General features: G+C 39.7%; 1 pseudogene across 1 annotated transcript; it reads left to right on the top strand.

The window, feature by feature from the left end:
* Nucleotides 1-291: 291 nt before the first annotated feature.
* Nucleotides 292-1,825, top strand: Ccnb1-ps (annotated as a pseudogene). Its single transcript, XR_882048.2, has one exon. The product of XR_882048.2 is annotated as a cyclin B1, pseudogene (transcript).
* The last annotated feature ends 16,131 nt before the right edge of the window (nt 1,826-17,956 follow it).

The following is a 17,956-nucleotide window of genomic DNA, read 5'->3' as shown; positions in this document are numbered from 1 at the left end:
AGAGAGAAAATATGTTTTAGATCTTCACCTCTAGCCAGAGGCATCATGATTTCAGCCAAAAAGACAGCTGGAGCTAAAGTATGAACTTCTTAACTGGGCTGTTTTTGCCAAGATTGAAACTTTTAATAAAACTATTTTGGCTGATGAAAAAAAAAAAAAAAAAAAAGAAGAAGAAGTTACAAAGATTTCAAAGGGTGACTGTACATGTAGTCAAAGTACTTGAAGAAGACAAAGTCAAGTACAATTAAATATGTAAGTAAAACTCACATATGAAAATAGAGTGTGAAACCTAAGCCCGGCAGACTCCTCCCGGCGTGCTGCGGAGGAACGGCTGTTAGTGTTTAGCTGTGGATAGCCAGAGGTTAGGGTGTCTTCTCGAATCGGGGAACCTCTGATTTTGGAGGAGCCATGGCGCTCAGGGTCACTAGGAACACGAAAATTAACGCAGAAAATAAGGCCAAGGTCAGTATGGCAGGCGCCAAGCGTGTGCCTGTGACAGTTACTGCTGCTTCCAAGCCCGGGCTGAGACCGAGAACTGCTCTTGGAGACATTGGTAATAAAGTCAGCGAAGAGCTACAGGCAAGAGTGCCTCTGAAAAGGGAAGCAAAAACACTAGGTACTGGAAAAGGTACTGTTAAAGCCCTACCAAAACCTGTAGAGAAGGTGCCTGTGTGTGAACCAGAGGTGGAACTTGCTGAGCCTGAGCCTGAACCTGAACTTGAACATGTTAGAGAAGAGAAGCTTTCTCCTGAACCTATTTTGGTTGATAATCCCTCTCCAAGCCCAATGGAAACATCTGGATGTGCGCCTGCAGAAGAGTATCTGTGTCAGGCTTTCTCTGATGTAATCCTTGCAGTGAGTGATGTAGACGCAGATGATGGAGCTGACCCAAACCTCTGTAGTGAATATGTGAAAGATATCTATGCTTATCTCCGACAACTGGAGGAAGAGCAGTCAGTTAGACCAAAATACCTACAGGGTCGTGAAGTGACTGGAAACATGAGAGCTATCCTCATTGACTGGCTAATACAGGTTCAGATGAAATTTAGGCTGCTTCAGGAGACCATGTACATGACTGTGTCCATTATTGATCGGTTCATGCAGAACAGTTGTGTGCCCAAGAAGATGCTGCAGCTGGTCGGTGTAACGGCCATGTTTATTGCAAGCAAATATGAGGAGATGTACCCTCCAGAAATAGGTGACTTCGCCTATGTGACTAACAACACGTACACTAAGCACCAGATCAGACAGATGGAGATGAAGATTCTCAGAGTTCTGAACTTCAGCCTGGGTCGCCCTCTGCCTCTGCACTTCCTCTGTAGAGCATCTAAAGTCGGAGAGGTTGACGTCGAGCAGCACACTTTGGCCAAATACCTCATGGAGCTCTCCATGCTGGACTACGACATGGTGCATTTTGCTCCTTCTCAAATTGCAGCTGGGGCTTTCTGCTTAGCGCTGAAAATTCTTGACAACGGTGAATGGACACCAACTCTGCAGCACTACCTATCCTACAGTGAAGACTCCCTGCTTCCTGTTATGCAGCACCTGGCTAAGAATGTAGTCATGGTGAACTGTGGCCTCACAAAGCACATGACTTTCAAGAACAAGTATGCAGCATCTAAGCATGCTAAGATCAGCACGCTGGCACAGCTGAACTCTGCACTAGTTCAGAATTTGTCTAAGGCCGTGACAAAGGCATACCTCCAATGGACTGCTACATCTGCAGATGCAGTTGGCACCATGTGCCGCCTGTACATAGGATACCTACCATGTTTACTTGCTCTTCAATAAAGGTTGTGACTTCTCATTTAAAAAAAAAAGAAAATAGAGTGTGATTTTTTTCAGTAAAACCCAAACTGAAAATATTCTGGAAGGGAAAGCCTAATAAAACAAACACAAAACTCAGTGTAATACCACTCTAACAACATTGACGTTGCAAACAGAAAGTTGTGGATAGAAGACCAAGTAAGGGTGAATTGGATCGTTCAGTAACAAGCATTGAGAAACTCAAAACTGTATGTGAAGGGAGAACGATAGGTTTGGGATAGCAAGAAAATACCAAATCTGGGAATTATGATCACGGAAATAGGAGAAGGAAACATTAGCAAAGACTGAGAAAATGTGTCCAGTAAAGCAATAGATTAATCTTAGAAATGCCATAGTTATATTGGCACACTCTAAGATCAAGAATTGATAAATGGGACTGCATGAAACTGGAAAGCTTCTGTAAGTCAAAGTATATAGCCCATATGACGAATCATCAATCTACAGATTGAGAAAAAAAAAAAACTTCACTAACCTCAAATCCAACAGAGGGGTATTATGCAAAATATAGAAAGAACTCAAGAAACTAACCACCAAAAAAAACCAACCAAACAAACAAAAACAAAAAACAAAAAACAAAAACAATCCATCCAAAAATGGGGTATAGAATTAAACTGAGAATTCACAACAGGGGAATATTGAATGGCTGAGAAGAAGGTAAAGAAATGTTCAAAGTCCTGAGTGATTAGAGAAATGCAAATCAAACTGACCCTGAGATTCCACCTTATACCAATCAGAATGGCTAAGATCAAAATCTCAGGTGACAGCACATGTTGGTGAAGATGTGGAGAAAGAGGAACACTCCTCCATTGCTGGTGGGTTTGCAAACTGGTACACCAACTCTGGAAATCAATCTAGAGGTTCCTCAGAAGATTGGAAATAAATCTACTTGAAGATCCTGCAATAATACTCTTGGGAATATACCCAAAAGATGCCCCACCAGACCACAGGGGCACTTATTTCACTATGTTTATAGTGGCCTTGTTTGTGATAGCCAGAAACTGGAAACAACCCAGATTTTCCAAGACAGAAGAATGGATATAGAAAACGTGGTTGATTTATACAATGGAGTAGTATTCAGGTATGAAAAATGAGGACATCCTGAGTTTTGTAGGCAAATGGATGAAACTAGAAAATATCATCCTGAGTGAGATAAGTCAGACCAAAAAGGATATGCATGTATTTACTAGTAATTAGATATTAGCCAAAAAAAAGTACAAAATACCCAAGATACAGTCGACAGAACTCAGAAAGTTTAACAACCCAAAGGGCCCAAGTGAGTTTACCTCAATCCCACTTAAGAGGGACAAGAAAGCAATCATGGGAGTGTAGGAGGGAGGAAAGATCCTGGGTGGGAAAAGAAACAGAGAGTGGAAGAAGAGAACATGATCAGGTATTTGTGGAAGGGGGAAAAGACTGAGGTCCTGAGGGCCAGCACAGAGGATGGAAACAGGGAATCTCAGAAAGAACAAGGTGTGAGGACACTTCACAATGTACCAGAGACCTGGACAGTGAGAGATGCTCCTGACTCAAAGGGAGGGACCTTAGATGAAATATCCTACAGTGGGAAGAGGGAACTTCTAGAGCCCACCTCCTAAAGAAAGACAGGGAATCTAGTGAGAAATGGAGTTGCCATCCTCAGTGAAAACTCTGTCACATAAATTGTTCCTGTATGAAAGAACTGCAGAGACAAAAGTGGAGAAGAGCTTGAGGAAAAGTAGGTACAATGACAGGCCCAAAGTAGAGTCCTGCTCAAGGTGAGACTCCAAGGTGAGGCTAACAATTCCAAAAAGGACCCTATGAAGATGGCCCTCTGAAAGACCCAACAAGCAGCTGAAAACCTCAGATACAGTTATTTACATCCAACAAATGGGCAGAAGCTGCCGTCCTCTGTGATTGGATTAGGGAAAAGCTGGAAGAAAAGGAGAAGGAGGGGGCAGCCCTGTAGGAGGACCATCAGTCTCAATTAACCTGGATCCTGGAGATCTCAGAGACCCTTGACCACCAACCAGGCAGCATACATCAGCTGATATGTGGCCCCGAACACATATACAGAAGAGAATTACCAGGTCTGGGTTCAGTCAGAGAAGATGTACCTAACCCTTAAGAGACTGTAGTCCCCAGGTAGTCGAGAGGTCTGGTGGGGTGGGCTTGGGGGTCAGGATATTTTCATGGAGACAAGGGGTGGGATGTGGAACAGTCAGAGGGTGGACTGGGAAGGGGATAAAATATGAAGTATATAAAAAACGATGAAATAAAACTGAAAAAGAAAAGAAAGAAAAGAAAATGCCAGAGTTAAAATACATATGCCAGAGTTAAAAGACATGGCTCCAGATGCATATTTAGCAGAAGGTTGCCTTATCTGACATCAGTGGGATGGGAGGCCCTTGATCTTGTGGAGACTCAATGACCCAATGTTGGGTAATGCTATGGCAGTAGGCAGGAGTGGGTGGGTGTGTGGAAGAAGGCCATCAAAGAAGCAGTGGTGAGAAGATTTGGATAAGAGTTTTGTGGAGGGGAAACTGTGAAAGGGGATAACATTTTAATTGTAAATAAATAAAATAACCAATAAAAATATAAGAAATATATATTGAAAGGCATCTCCATTACCAGTTCCTTGTTAAATTTCAGATGTATAGAATAAAAAAAAAAACAGTATGGTACTGTCTTAAAAATTAGCTAACTGAAAAATGGGTTAGACAAAATGACACTTCTACAGCCATTTGATCTTTGAAAAACTGATGTGGTATCCTTACATAAACCTTAAGTTCAAGTGGATCAAGGAACTCAACATAAAATGAGGTACATGGAATCTAATTTAATAAAAGTAGGAAAGAGTCTGAGATTCATTGGCACAGGGGGAGATTTCCTAAACAACCTCCAGATTTTGCAGTAAAGTTTTACTAACTCCACATCCCATAGAGGGCTAATATACAAAATATAGAAAGAACTCAAGAATGTAACCAACCACCCAGAAAATCAAACATCCCAATCAAAAAATGGGGTATAGTGCTAAACAGAGAATTCACAACAGGAATCTTGAATGACTGAATAGAATCTAAAGAAATGTTCAAAGTTGTGAATGGTCAGAAATGCAAATCAAGTGACAGCGCATGTTGGTTAGGATGTGGAGAAAGAGGAGCATTCCCCCATTGCTGGTGGGATTGCGGACCAGTAGAAAGTATGGAAACAGACAAGCCCAGGAGTTACAAGTTTGGGGGATCCTCTAGAATGTACCAGAGACCTGAAAGGTGAGAGATACTCAGGACTTAAACGGAGGGACCTCAATTGAAGTGATATACTGCAGGAGGGGGAACTTGTAGAGCCCAACTCCAAGAGAAAGGGCATCAAGTGAAAGATGGGGTACCATCCCCGTCAAAACTTTGACACATAATTGTTCCTATCTGAAAGAACTGCAGGGAGAAAAAAGGAGAAGAACATTAGGAAAAAGTTGTCCAGGTCCATGCCCAAAGCAAAATCCAGCTCAATGGGAGGCTGGCACTATTACTGAGGCTATGGAATGCTCACAAAAAGGGACCTAAAATAACTGCCCTCCACAAGACCCAACAAGCAGCTGAAAGAATCAGATGCAGATATTTACACCCAACCAATAGACAGAAGCTTTTGTCCCCTGTGATTGAATTAGAGAAAAGCTGGAAGAAGTTGAGGAGGAGGGTGACCCTGTAAAAAGACCCTGTAAAAGTAACCTGGACCTCCAAGATCTCTCAGACACTAAGACAGCAACAAGACAGTATATATGAGCTGATATGAGGCATCCAACACATACACCAGAGAGGATGACCTGGCCTGGCCTCAGTGACACAAGTTTCACATAATCGTCAAGGGACTTGAGGCTCCAGGGAGCGGCAAGATCTGATGAGGTGTGGGTGGGGATGTGGGGCCATCCTCTTGGAGACTAATGGGAGAGGTATGGGATGGGAGAGTTCAGGGTGCAGACCTGGAAGGGGATGAAGACTGGACTGTAAAAAAAGCATTATAGAATATAAAAAGAGACAAAATGAAATAAATAAATACAGCTGCCGTATTAATTTCCAGCATTAATTAGTATATGCAGAATCTTTTTACTGGATATTTCAAATTTCAGGTGACAGCAGATGGTGGTGAGGACGTATAGTAAGAGGAACACTTCTCCATTGCAGGTGGGATTGCAAGCTGGTAAAATGACTCTGGAAATCAGTTTAGCGGTTCCTCAAAAAATTGGCCTGAGAACCCAGCAATGCCATTCATGGGCATATACCCAGAAGACGCTTCTACTTGTAATACAGACACATTCTCCACTATGTTCATAGTGACATTATTTATAATAGGCAGAAGATAGAAAGAAGACAAATGTCTCTCAACCAAAGAATGGATACAGAAAATGTGGTAGATTTACACAATGAATTACTACTCAGCTATTAAAAACAATGAATCCATGAATTCTTGTAGAAATGGATGAATCTTGAGGCTATCACTGTAAGTGAGGTAACCCAATCACAGAAGAACACACATGATATACACTCACTGATAAGTGGATATTAGCTCAGAAGCTCAGAATATGCAAGATACAATTTGCAAAAGACATGAAACTCAAGAAGAAGGAAGACAAAAGTGTGGATACTTCAATCATTTTTAGAGGGGGGAACAAAATGCCCATGGACAGAGTTACAGAGACAAAGTTCAGAGCAGAGACTGAGGGAATGACCATCCAGAGACTGCCAAACCTGTGGATCCATCCCATAATCAGCCACCAAACCCAGACACTATTGCATATGCCAGCAAGATTTTGCTGAAAGGACCCTGATATAGCTGTCTCAAGTGAGGCTATGTCAGTGCCTGGCAAATACAGAAGTGGATGCTCATGGTCATCTATTGGATGGAACACAGGGCCCCCAATGGAGGAGCTAGAGAACTTACCCAAGGAGCTGAAGGGGTCTGCAACCCTATAGGTGGAACAACAATATGAACTAATCAGTACCCCCAGAGCTCGTGTCTCTAGCTGCATATGTAGCAGAAGATGGCCTAGTCAGCCATCATTGGGAAGGAAGGCCCCTTTGTCTTGCAAAATTTATATGCCTCAGTACAGGGGAACACCAGGGCCAAGAAGTGGGAGTGAGTGGGTTGGGGAGTGGGGGCGGGGTATGAGGGACTTTTGGGATAGCATTTGAAATGTAAATAAAGAAAATGTCTTAGAAGGAGAAGAAGAAGAAGGAGAAGGAGGAGGAGGAGGAGGAGGAGGAGGAGGAGGAGGAGGAGGTTGTTTTTCCATCGATCATTCAGGAGTAGTGAAAGATTCTATGGCTAAAGTTCAAGAAGGACTGGCCAAAAAGAAAAGAGAAAAAGAACAGAATCATAGATGATTTGAATCCTGGTTTTTCACTTCTCTATGATTTACAACTTTGATTTTTACATTACTTGGACCATTAATTATAATTTTATTGCTTTTAATTTTTGAACCTTATATTTTAAACAGGTTGGTTGCTTTCATACAAGATCACATTCAACAAGCTCAACTATCCACAAGGCAGTTATTCATTGCTGTGAAGAGATGCATTAAGTGCAGATTTGATATGTCCTTTGTGGCTTTGGTCTGAATGGGAAAGAGTGTGTTATAGAAGGTCAGTTAGCCAGAGATGGGTAAGAGTGTTTATGATCACCTATCAACCTAAGACAAAATCATACATCAATGCTATGTATGGTTCCATGATGGGTAAGAAGTAGTAATATTGACAACTGTCCTCAGACAAACATGGTGCCTGGTCACTCTTTACCCTAGACAGGATTTGGAAAACAAGTAAATCTTGTGCCCCCATCCAGCAACTGGTACTGCTCATCTTTAATAGACAAAAAAAGGGGGGAATTGTAACTTTTCTAGCCTTGAGCAATCTAGGTAGACTTTAAACATTTACCATGACAGGTCTTATCAACCTGGACAGAGACATCTGTCTTGGTTGCAGTTGCAGGTTCCCATGGGAACTTAGCTGTTTTTGGCTGCCTGTACTGACCTTACTCTTCAAAATACTCCAGCTGAAGAAGGGGATGGGTTTTGTGGTTTTTCCCATTATAAACAAAAAGCTTTTTATTAAACTTTGAGCCTTTATCAGAAAAAAAAAAAAGAAAGAAAATCAGCTGCAGCTAACTTTCTTTCTGCATCTTCCGTGTTTGTTTTTTCAAGACAGGGTTTCTCTGTATAGCCCTGGCTGTCCTGGAACTCACTTTGTAGACCAGGCTGGCCTTGAACTCAGAAATCTGCCTGCCACTGTCTCCCAAGTGCTGGGATTAAAGGCATGTGTCACCATGCCTGGCAATGGTTGACTTCTTGTATCTACATCTGTATTAGCCCGGATCTGGCAGAACCTCTTAGGGGACAGCTATAACAGGCTATTGTCAGAAAACACTTTTTGGCATTAGAAATATTGTCTGGGTTTGGGGTCTGTAGATGGAATGGATCCCTAGAAGGGGCAGCCACTAGAAGGCTTTTCCTCCAGTCTCTGCTCGACTCTTCGTCCCTGCATTTCTTTTACACAGGAGCAATTCAGTGTATATTTTTTCTTTAATTTATTTGGCTTTTATTAGATATTTTAATCATTTACATTTCAAATGCTACGGGTGGGTGTCCCATTCCTCAACCAGGGGCTATACCTTAACTCTGGATTTAGTCTCTATAACTTCTCTCCTTTTTGTTGGTTATTTGAGAGACTTTTCATATTTCAAAACATCAGAAACAAAAAGAAAGATTTAACAAGGAAATATGTTAAAATTTTGTACTCTTTCAAATTGGAAACTCTAAATTCACTGGAAATTTTTATCATTTGATATTCCTTATCAAAGCTAAATCAAGATCATATAAATAGTTTAAGTAGATCAGCAACCCACATCAAATTAGAATCAGTCACTAACGTCTCCCCTCCCTAAAAAACATGTCAGGACAAGATTGTTTTAGTGCAGATTTCTCCTAGATTTTCAAAGAAGATTTAATGCCAATATTTCTCAAATTATTTCATAAGAAGCAACAAAAGGATTATTTCCCAATTAATTTTATAAAGCTCAGTTACCCTGATACTTAAGTCACATAAAGACTCAAATAAAAAGATTTACAGACCAATTTTCCTTATGTACATATTTGAGACAATGCTAAATAAAACACTTGAAATTGAATGTAACTTTATATCATCTGAACATGATCAATAAGCTTTATCCCAGAAACTCAGAGATGGTAATATACAAAACTAAGTAAATTCAACCCATCATATGAATGAACTTAAATAAAAAACAAAATGATCATATAATTAGATACAGAATAAGCCTTTGTTAAATCCAATGTATCTGGAAAATGCTGAAGAGATTAGAGATATAATGGCCATACTAAAATGTTCGGAGGGCAATTTACAGCAGCATATAGTCACATATCAAACTATATGGAGAGAAACCCAATGTAATTCTGCTAAAATCAGCAACAAGCCTAATTTGTGTAGTGTCTACATATCTATTCAGTACAGTACTCTAAATTATAGCTAGAGTAATGAGATGACTGAAGGAGATCAAGGGAATAGGATCTGGAAAAGAAGAAGTCAAGGTATTATTATTTGCAAATGATACGATTCTATAAAAAAATCAACATAAAAGTTCAACTAGGAGACTCCTATATCTCAAAACCACTTTCAGCAATGTGGTTTGAAATAAGATTAACTAAAAATAAATCAGTAGCCCTCCTATATACAAAAGACAAATGGACTGAGAAAGAAATCAGAGGATAAAGAACCAATTCACAAAAGCCTAAAGTAATATTAAATATCTTGGTGTAACTTTAACCAAGCAAGTTACATTCTTCTGTGATAAAACTTCAAGTATTTTACTAGAGAAATTGAAGTAAATATGAGAAGATCAAACATTCTTCTATGTTCATGAATCTATGGGATTAATATATGAAACTGAACATCCTAACCAAAGCATTTTTAAGATTCAGTGCAACCTCCATAAAAATTGTAACATGGTTCTTTAGAACTTCAGAGGATATGAACTTCATATGTAAAAGAACATATCACCAAGAACAATCCTGTACAGTAAAATCACTGCTAGAGGTATCACCATCCTTGATTGAACACTATTTACAGAGGTATCATAACAAAAATTGTATGGTGTTGGCATAAATATAGACATGTTGGTCAATTAAACCAAAGTGAAGTCCCAAAAACATATGTGCAGCTGAATTTTATAGAGTAGAAAAATGCATACTGGGAATAAGGTAGCATCTTCATCAAATGATAATTGTAAAATGGATTGTTGGATGGAGAAGGATGTAATATTTTCATATGCATCAAAATGCAAAAACCTCAATTCCCAGTGGTCCAAGACAACAACGTAAAAGAAGATACACTGAAGCAGATAGAAGATACAGTGGAGCATAACCTTGAATTCATTAGAACAGGTAAATCTTTCTTATCAGAACCTTGAGAGCATAGGCCTTAAGGTGAACAAATAATATATGGGAATTCATGTAACTGAAAAAAAATTGTAAAACAAAAGACACAGTTATTTAGACAAAGCACTTGCCATTGCTGTTCTTCATTGCTGGTGGAATTGAAGACTTGTATAACCACTCTGGACATCAATAACCTCTCTCCTCAGTACATTAGGAATTGACCTGCCACAAAATCTAGCTATACAACTTTTTAGCAAACAACCAAAAAACATCCCCATTCTACCATAAAAATACTTGCTCAAACATGTTCAGTGTAGATTTATTATTCACAATAGGCAGAAACTACAAATAAACTACATGACACTAAGCAGAAAAAGGATAAAAATTATTGTACAGTTACAGATTGGAGTATTATTCAGTTGTGAAAAGAATGACATCAAGAAATTTGCAGTAAAATGGACTGAACTAGAAAAAGAAATATGAGTGAGACAACCTAGACCTAGAAAGACAAATATGGTATGTATTACTTACAAGTAGATATTAGTCTTTCAGTACATGATAACCAATCTACAAAAATATTGACCCAGAGACATTAGGTCATTGCTTCTTAATATTTTTGATGCTATGATATTTTTTATTAGATATTTTCTTCATTTTTTAAAAATGCTGTCTGCTTTCCTAGTTTCCTCTCTGAAAGACGCCTATACCCTCCCCTCCTTGCTCCAAAGCCCACCCACTCCTGCTTTCTTGATCTGGCATTCCACTGTACTGGGGCATATAATCTTCACAAGACCAAGGGCCTCTCCTCCCATTGATGGCCGACTAGGCCATTCTCTGCTACATATGCAACTAGAGACATGAACTCTGGGGGTACTGGTTAGTTCATATTGTTGTTCCTCCTATAGTTTTGCAGACCCCTTATTGGGGGCCCTGTGTTCAATTCAGTAGATGACTATGAGCATCTACTTCTATATTCGCCAGGCACTGGCATAGCTTCAGAAGAGATAGCTATATCAGGGTCTTGTCAGCAAAATCTTGCTGGCATATGCAATTGTGTCTGGGTTTGGTGGTTGTTTATGAGATGGATCCCTGGATGGAGCAGTCTCTGCATGGTCCTTCCTTCCATCTCAGCTCTAAACTTTGTCTCTGTAACTCCTTCCATGGGTATTTTGTTCCAGATTCTAAGAAGGAATAAAGTATCCACATTTTTGTCTTCCTTCTTCTTGAGGTTCATGAGTTTTGCAAATTGTATCTTGGGTAGTCTAAGTTTCTGGGCTAATGTCCACTTATCAGTGAGTGCATATCATGTGTGTTCGTTTGTGATTGGGTTACCTCAGGCAGGATGATATCCTTCAGATCTATCATTTGCTCAAGAAGTGGATGAATTCATTGTTTTTCATTGCTGATTACAATTACACCATTGTGTAATTGTACCACAATTTCTGTATCCATTCCTCTGTTGAGGAACATCTGGGTTCATTCCAGCTTCTGGCTATTAAAAATAAGGCTGCTATGACCATAGAGGAGCACGTGTCCTTATTACATGTTGGAGCATCTTCTGGGTATATGGCCAGGAAAGGTATTGCCGGGCCTTCCAGTAGAACTATGACCAATTTTCTGAGGGACCACCAGACTAATTTCTAATGTGGTTGTACCAGCTTGCAATCCCACCAGCAATGGAGGAGTGCTCCTCTTTCTCCACATGCTTGCCAACATCTACTGTCAACTTAGTTTTTATCTTAGTTTTCAATCTTGATTCTAATAATTCTGCCTTTATATGTTACTTGACCTTTTCCCTTACAGCTTTTAATATTCTATCGTCATTTAGTGCATTTGTTGTTCTGAATATTATGTGTTGGGAGGAATTACTTTTCTGGTCCTGTTTATTTGGAGTTCTGTAGGCTTCTTATACGTCCATGGCCATCTCTTTCTTTAGGTTAGGGAAGTTTTCTTCTATAATTTTGTTGAAGATATTTACAGTCCCTTTAAGTTGAAAATCTTCATTCTTGTCTATTCCTATTACCCTTAGGTTTGTCTTCTCACTGTGGCCTGAATTTCCTGGATGTTTTGAGTTAGGATTTTTTTGGATTTTGCATTTTCTTTGAATGTTGTGTCTATGTTCTCTATGGAATCTTCTGCACCTGAGATTCTCTCTTCCATCTCTTGTATTCTGTTGCTGAAGCTCACATCTATGGTTTCTGATTTCTTTCCTAGGATTTCTATCTGCAGAGTTGTCTCCCTTTGGGTTTTCTTTATTGTATCTATTTCCATTTTTAGATCTTGGATAGTTTTGTTCAATTCCATCACCTGTTTGGTTGTGTTTTCCTGTAACTCTGTAAGGGATTTTTGTGTTTCCTCTTTAAGGACTTCTACCTGTTTAGAAGTGGTCTCCTGTATTTCTTTGGGTGAGTTATTTGTGCCCTTCTTAAATTCCTCTATCAGCATCATGAGATATGATGTTAAATCCGAATCTTGCTTTTCAGGTGTGTTGGGGTATCTAGAACTCACGGTAGTGGACGTACTGTGTCCTGATGATACTTTGTGGTCCTGGTTTTCATTAGTAAGATTCTTACTTTTGAATTTTGCCATCTGGTAATCTCTGGTGTTATATATTCTATCTGTCTCTGGCCTGAGCTTGTTCCTCCTGTGATTCTGTTAGCTTCTGTCAGCACTCCTGGGAGTCCAACTCTCTCTTGAGTCCCATTTGTCAGAGCACTCGCAGGCAAACTCTCCTCTTGCAGGGAAGGTGCACAGAGATCTGGAGCTCTGCTCCACCTCCTGGCAGAAGATGAAGGCCTGAAAGGACCCTGTTCAAGAAGCTCTGTTTCTTCTGCAGCCCATGCACTCTCCTGTGCTGGGTGGTCTCTGAGAAACCCGGGATACAAGATGGCACTCTCACCTGCATACCCTGCTATGATATTTTTTTTCAATTTTTTATTAGATATTGTAGTGTCCCCTCCCCCAACCTGAAACCTGCTTGCTCAGGGGTGGAGCTTCCTGCTCAATCGTTCTGCCATGCCCACTGCTGGAACCTGACGCTTTGCTGTTCAGAGCCGTACACGTGGTCACCCTGCTATTGGATTCCAAGATTAATTGGTGGGAATTGGGCCACCTTCCCCTGCTTTATAATTGCATGAGGAACAGTAAAATTGAGCTTTGATCAGAATGCCTGTCTTAGCTGCATTTCTTTATCTCGACACCTAGCCCCTCTTCTCTTCCAGGTTTCCAAAATGCCTTTCGAGGCTAGAACTCATGTTGTGATCTCCTGGCTGGACACAACATTTGGCGAACCAACGTGGGACTGAGAAACGGCAAAGGGTTTTTGGAAGAGACAGTGCTGGTTTGGAGCTCCATGGAATAATTAAAGGATAAAGGAAATTCATACTGGAGAAGGTATGGGCTAAGCCGAAACAGCATTAAACCTGAGCGCTGGTTCACTTAGGTTCAGCAGTGAAGCTTGAGAGGAGCTGGGTAACAGGCGGTAGGCCATGGCTCTCCGAAGCTACATTAGGCGTGAGAAAAGAAAGGGTTTATTAAAAGGAAATTAATAATCAGGCAGATTGCCACAGTTAATAAAAACTGCATCATGAGGGAGGAAAATGTCCCAAAAAGCAGAGAGAAATTTCTCTCTGGGCCTCATAGCAGGAGTACTCTGTTCCCTTTTGTGTCTCGTCTAATGTCTGGTGCACCAATCTGTTCTCGTGTTCAATTCATGAATGTTTGTGTCCAGTCTGTATGAATGAATGTTCTATGTTTTATGTTGGATAATAAAGATGGTATAAAAAAAAAAAACCTTTATCTGCAAAGCCGAGAGCTGCCACCTGTTTCAGCTAGGAATCAGACACATGGCAGGAGGGCCCCTGCTGGAAAAAACTGTTCATTTTAGGAAATAAGGGCGAGTGCACAGCCTCTTAGTTTCGGGGTAAAAAAGCTGATAAATGGTTTGTGACTAATGTGTTTGACAATGGTAAAGTGCCTTTTATTCTATGATTGTAGCTACAAAAATTAATATTCTCTGATTGGTCTAAATGTAACTGCTTCATTTGGTTCTTTTTTATTAAAAATGTGCTCTGCATATTTTCACATTCAGCTCATAAGTTGCACAAAACTGTGACAGAGTTATCTGGTTATGTTTGTCTTTGTGAATAGATTAGACAATCAGTTTGGCTATAGTTGCTGCCTGGCAGGAAACTGCAGTACGGGCAATTTTTTCACAACACTAAAGTTGTGAAGAACGTTTTAATTGTAAGTCATCTTAAGATAGAGTATCAAAAATTAGAGGCGTAACAGTTAAATTGTTCCTCTAGAATCGGTCCTTATTACAGGAGGGCCAGGATGCTCAGATTAAAAAGTATTTTACATTTGAGTCAATGCAGGGCTCTGGGCAGCCGCAGAGTGGCTTGTGGCCTTCTTGTGTTTTGCAAACAGTGCCTGAGAAAGTTTTTCCCTGTGTTCAAGAAAATTTCTTTTTAACAGTGTTACAGATCTATTCAGATGTTTAAAATAATGCTTAAATTCAAAGAGTTTTGCTTCTGGTGAACTGGTAATTACTAGAAAATATTGCCTCTAGGTATGGCTAATGTAACTTTACATTATGTAAGAAAAAATTTTATTGTTTCTGCTTCTATACAAGAAGCCAAGAGTTTTAATCTTTCAGTGTATATTGTTTCCTAAGTGAAAAGTATTAACTAATGCTTCTTAAAGGAAGTTTACCTTAAATCCTTGCTCTCACCCAAAGGATTCAGAGACAATCCTTTTATTGCTTAGGGTTTTAGTTTACTACAAAGGATTTTACAAAAAATAAAGAAAGCTTTTATAATTGTTATTAATTATATTCATTGGTAATTAAATATTAGTTGTGCCCAAGACAATTCTTTGGCCAGAAGAAACATTATTGTAAAGTCATTTTTCTCATCCTCCCAGCTGATCGCTGGCCCACGTGGGCCCAACTAGCTTCTGTGGGGCGGAGTCTTAAGACACACAGTTTCCGCTGTTTCAGCACAAATAATCTAGTTGTGTGCTGTAGATGTTGTTTTAAAATGCTGAACAATCAGACCTTAATTTGTATATTAATAGTCAATGCCATATCTCTGCGCTCACAATTGCTTAAATTGTTCATCCCTCAGATACTATTAATTTTCAAATTTACAATTGCTTATGCATATTTCTAGTTAATAAATAAATAAATTATGCATATGCGATTCTTAATAACTTTACAAGCTTTCTAGTTACACCGCTCCTTAAGAAAATTGATTGATAGTGCAACTAGTCTCTGCACCTTTACAGCCAAGTATTTAAAATATTTTGTCAACAAGTTATTAATTCAAAAGGTTAGGTGTTGTGAAATTTTAAAACTTTAACTTCTTAAAAGACAAAAAAGAGAAAAATTGTATCCCCGTACATACTATTTAGTGCATTCCCATGCACACTATTTAAATCATACCTTTATTTTCGAAATTTGAAATTTAAATGTCAAAGAATTTAATAAATGCTTTATAGTGTCTTAAAGGGATCTACTTATTAGCTTATAGATTGATCCTAAAACAGGTACCTTATTAGGAAAGGGAAAAACAGGTTTTCTCCACAGAACGCTGCAGAAACATATTAATTCGTGTGACGAGCTGGCAGGTAAGTTCACTCAGTGTCCTGATTGAAATGACTAAAAAACTAAATTAAATTCATGTTTTAGATCCATCCTTACTTGTCAGTTTTCCAGTTTAGACTAGCTTCTAGCCTTTCAACTTTATGGCAATAGTACATCAGAGACTGTATATTCTGACTTAGTAAAATTAGTCATTTAATAGAGTCATAATGATTTTTCTCTTTTTTTCAGTGTGACCAGTCATTCTACCTCAATCTTAGACTGGTCTAATATTCAGTCCAATGTTAGAGATTCCTATATTCTAAATTACCTAGCAAAGTTAATTCAGAGCACATCCCCCACTTCCCCTAGAACCCTAACTAACCTCAGAAGGATTGCTGGCCTTATAGCTAGTGGAAAAAGCTATTGAAGAGCAATTTGTCACTTATATAGATTACTCCTTGCTCCTGCATCTGTTAATCTTTAATACGACTCATGTGCCTATGGAACTGCTATAGCAAAAATTTCCTATAATGTAGATACACTCAAGGATTTCTCCTAATGTAATATCTTGCCATATCACAAAGCAGTGGCTCAGATGATTATCACTGGAAGAAGGCAGGCATTAACTTATTTCGGAAAAGAGCCAGATATCATTGTTCAGCCTTTTAAGGGAACTATAGACAGCTATATCCCCCAAGGTCACCAAAGGCTCATCTTGCCTTTACCTTATTTGTTCTAAATATTTTGCAAACTGATATTAAAGGTCAGTCTGCAGTGGATCGCCACTGGCATCTAGTTACTTCTAATTCTTATACATTGGTAAAATAAAAGGACCCACTGACTAGCGAATAGAAGGGTCCAGATCCGGTTCTAATCTGGGAAAGGGACTCGGTTTGTGTTTTTTCACGAGATGAAGATAGAGCACGGTGGCTGCCAGAGAGATTAATTCGTCAGATGAACACAGATTCTGAATCTTCTTATAAGTATCACCTTGAGGACTAAAATTCCTCTTTTGCTTAATTTTCAGCTGGGAATGAAAGCTCCCAGAAAAGCTGTTTTCCTGCTACTCTCTGAGCCTGCTACCCTACAGGAGGCTAGAGATTAACCTCAGCTTTACTATTTACATTTAAATAAAGTACCTGGACTTCCCCAAAAGAATTTCTGCTTTCCTACTTTCTCACTGTCGAGATTTTGTTTTTCAAGCAGGTTAATCAACATTCTCTAACCAGATCAGCGGATGTGCATCCCCGCCCCCTAGAGCACACAGGTGGCAGCTGTTATCTTCAGTCCCAGGACATTCCAGCACGTGGCTTTCAGTCTGAGTTAAAAATTAGGTTTACCAAGAGGGCTAGAAAAGTAGATATTTCTAATATTAATAGAGATTGGTTTTTATTCTGATAGACGGGCTTAGCTGGCCTCTGGCTTTTCACCCTTGCTGTTACTGCAAGGTGTCCTTAGTTCCTCAGGCTGTGGGAAATACAGGGATGAGGAGGAACGACTTCCAGCTCCTATTTTAGCCACAAATCGTGGTGTTACTAATGACATAATTCTTGCCTAGGCCTTGATGAATCTGAGGTTGATAATTCTCCTTTAGGAGCTGCACAGTACTCAGAACTGTGCATACTGGTTCGTAATCATATGAATACAGTATGGGTATCGCTTGGTGCAGAAAACTACTGCAGGGGAAGGTCCAGCTTGACCATTTCTGAGTTTCCTGTGGGTTATACCTGGTTTAAAAAGGAGATCAGTATCTAATTTTGGCTAAAAACCAAAAATATCTATGGCTCTGCCTCCCCTCCCCAAAAGATACCAAGAGCCACAGGTGTGGGTCGTGACAGCACCCACGGGAGGAATCAGGTCAATGTCCACCCACACCAAGGTTAAAAGCCCACTCATCTACGGATTAGAAAATCATTTGATCACCTCAGTTAAGCGTTGCCTTATTTAACTTAATTAATAGGGGGGAGAGAGGTTGGAGACCATACTGTCTTCACTGCCTCCCACCCCAAAATAAAAAGCCAATTGGCCTTGTACTACGGAGCCAGTCGTCACTCCCTCCTCCCTGTTTCCCGCCTGTCATCCAAAAATGTGGAGGAATATCAACTCAGTGTTATTCTTAATAAAGT

This window comes from Mus musculus, chromosome 7 (assembly GCF_000001635.26).
Source record: "Mus musculus strain C57BL/6J chromosome 7, GRCm38.p6 C57BL/6J".
Lineage (NCBI taxonomy): Eukaryota > Metazoa > Chordata > Mammalia > Rodentia > Muridae > Mus > Mus musculus.
Note: the sequence above shows the minus strand (reverse complement) of the source record. Positions and strands in the feature narration are given on the sequence as shown.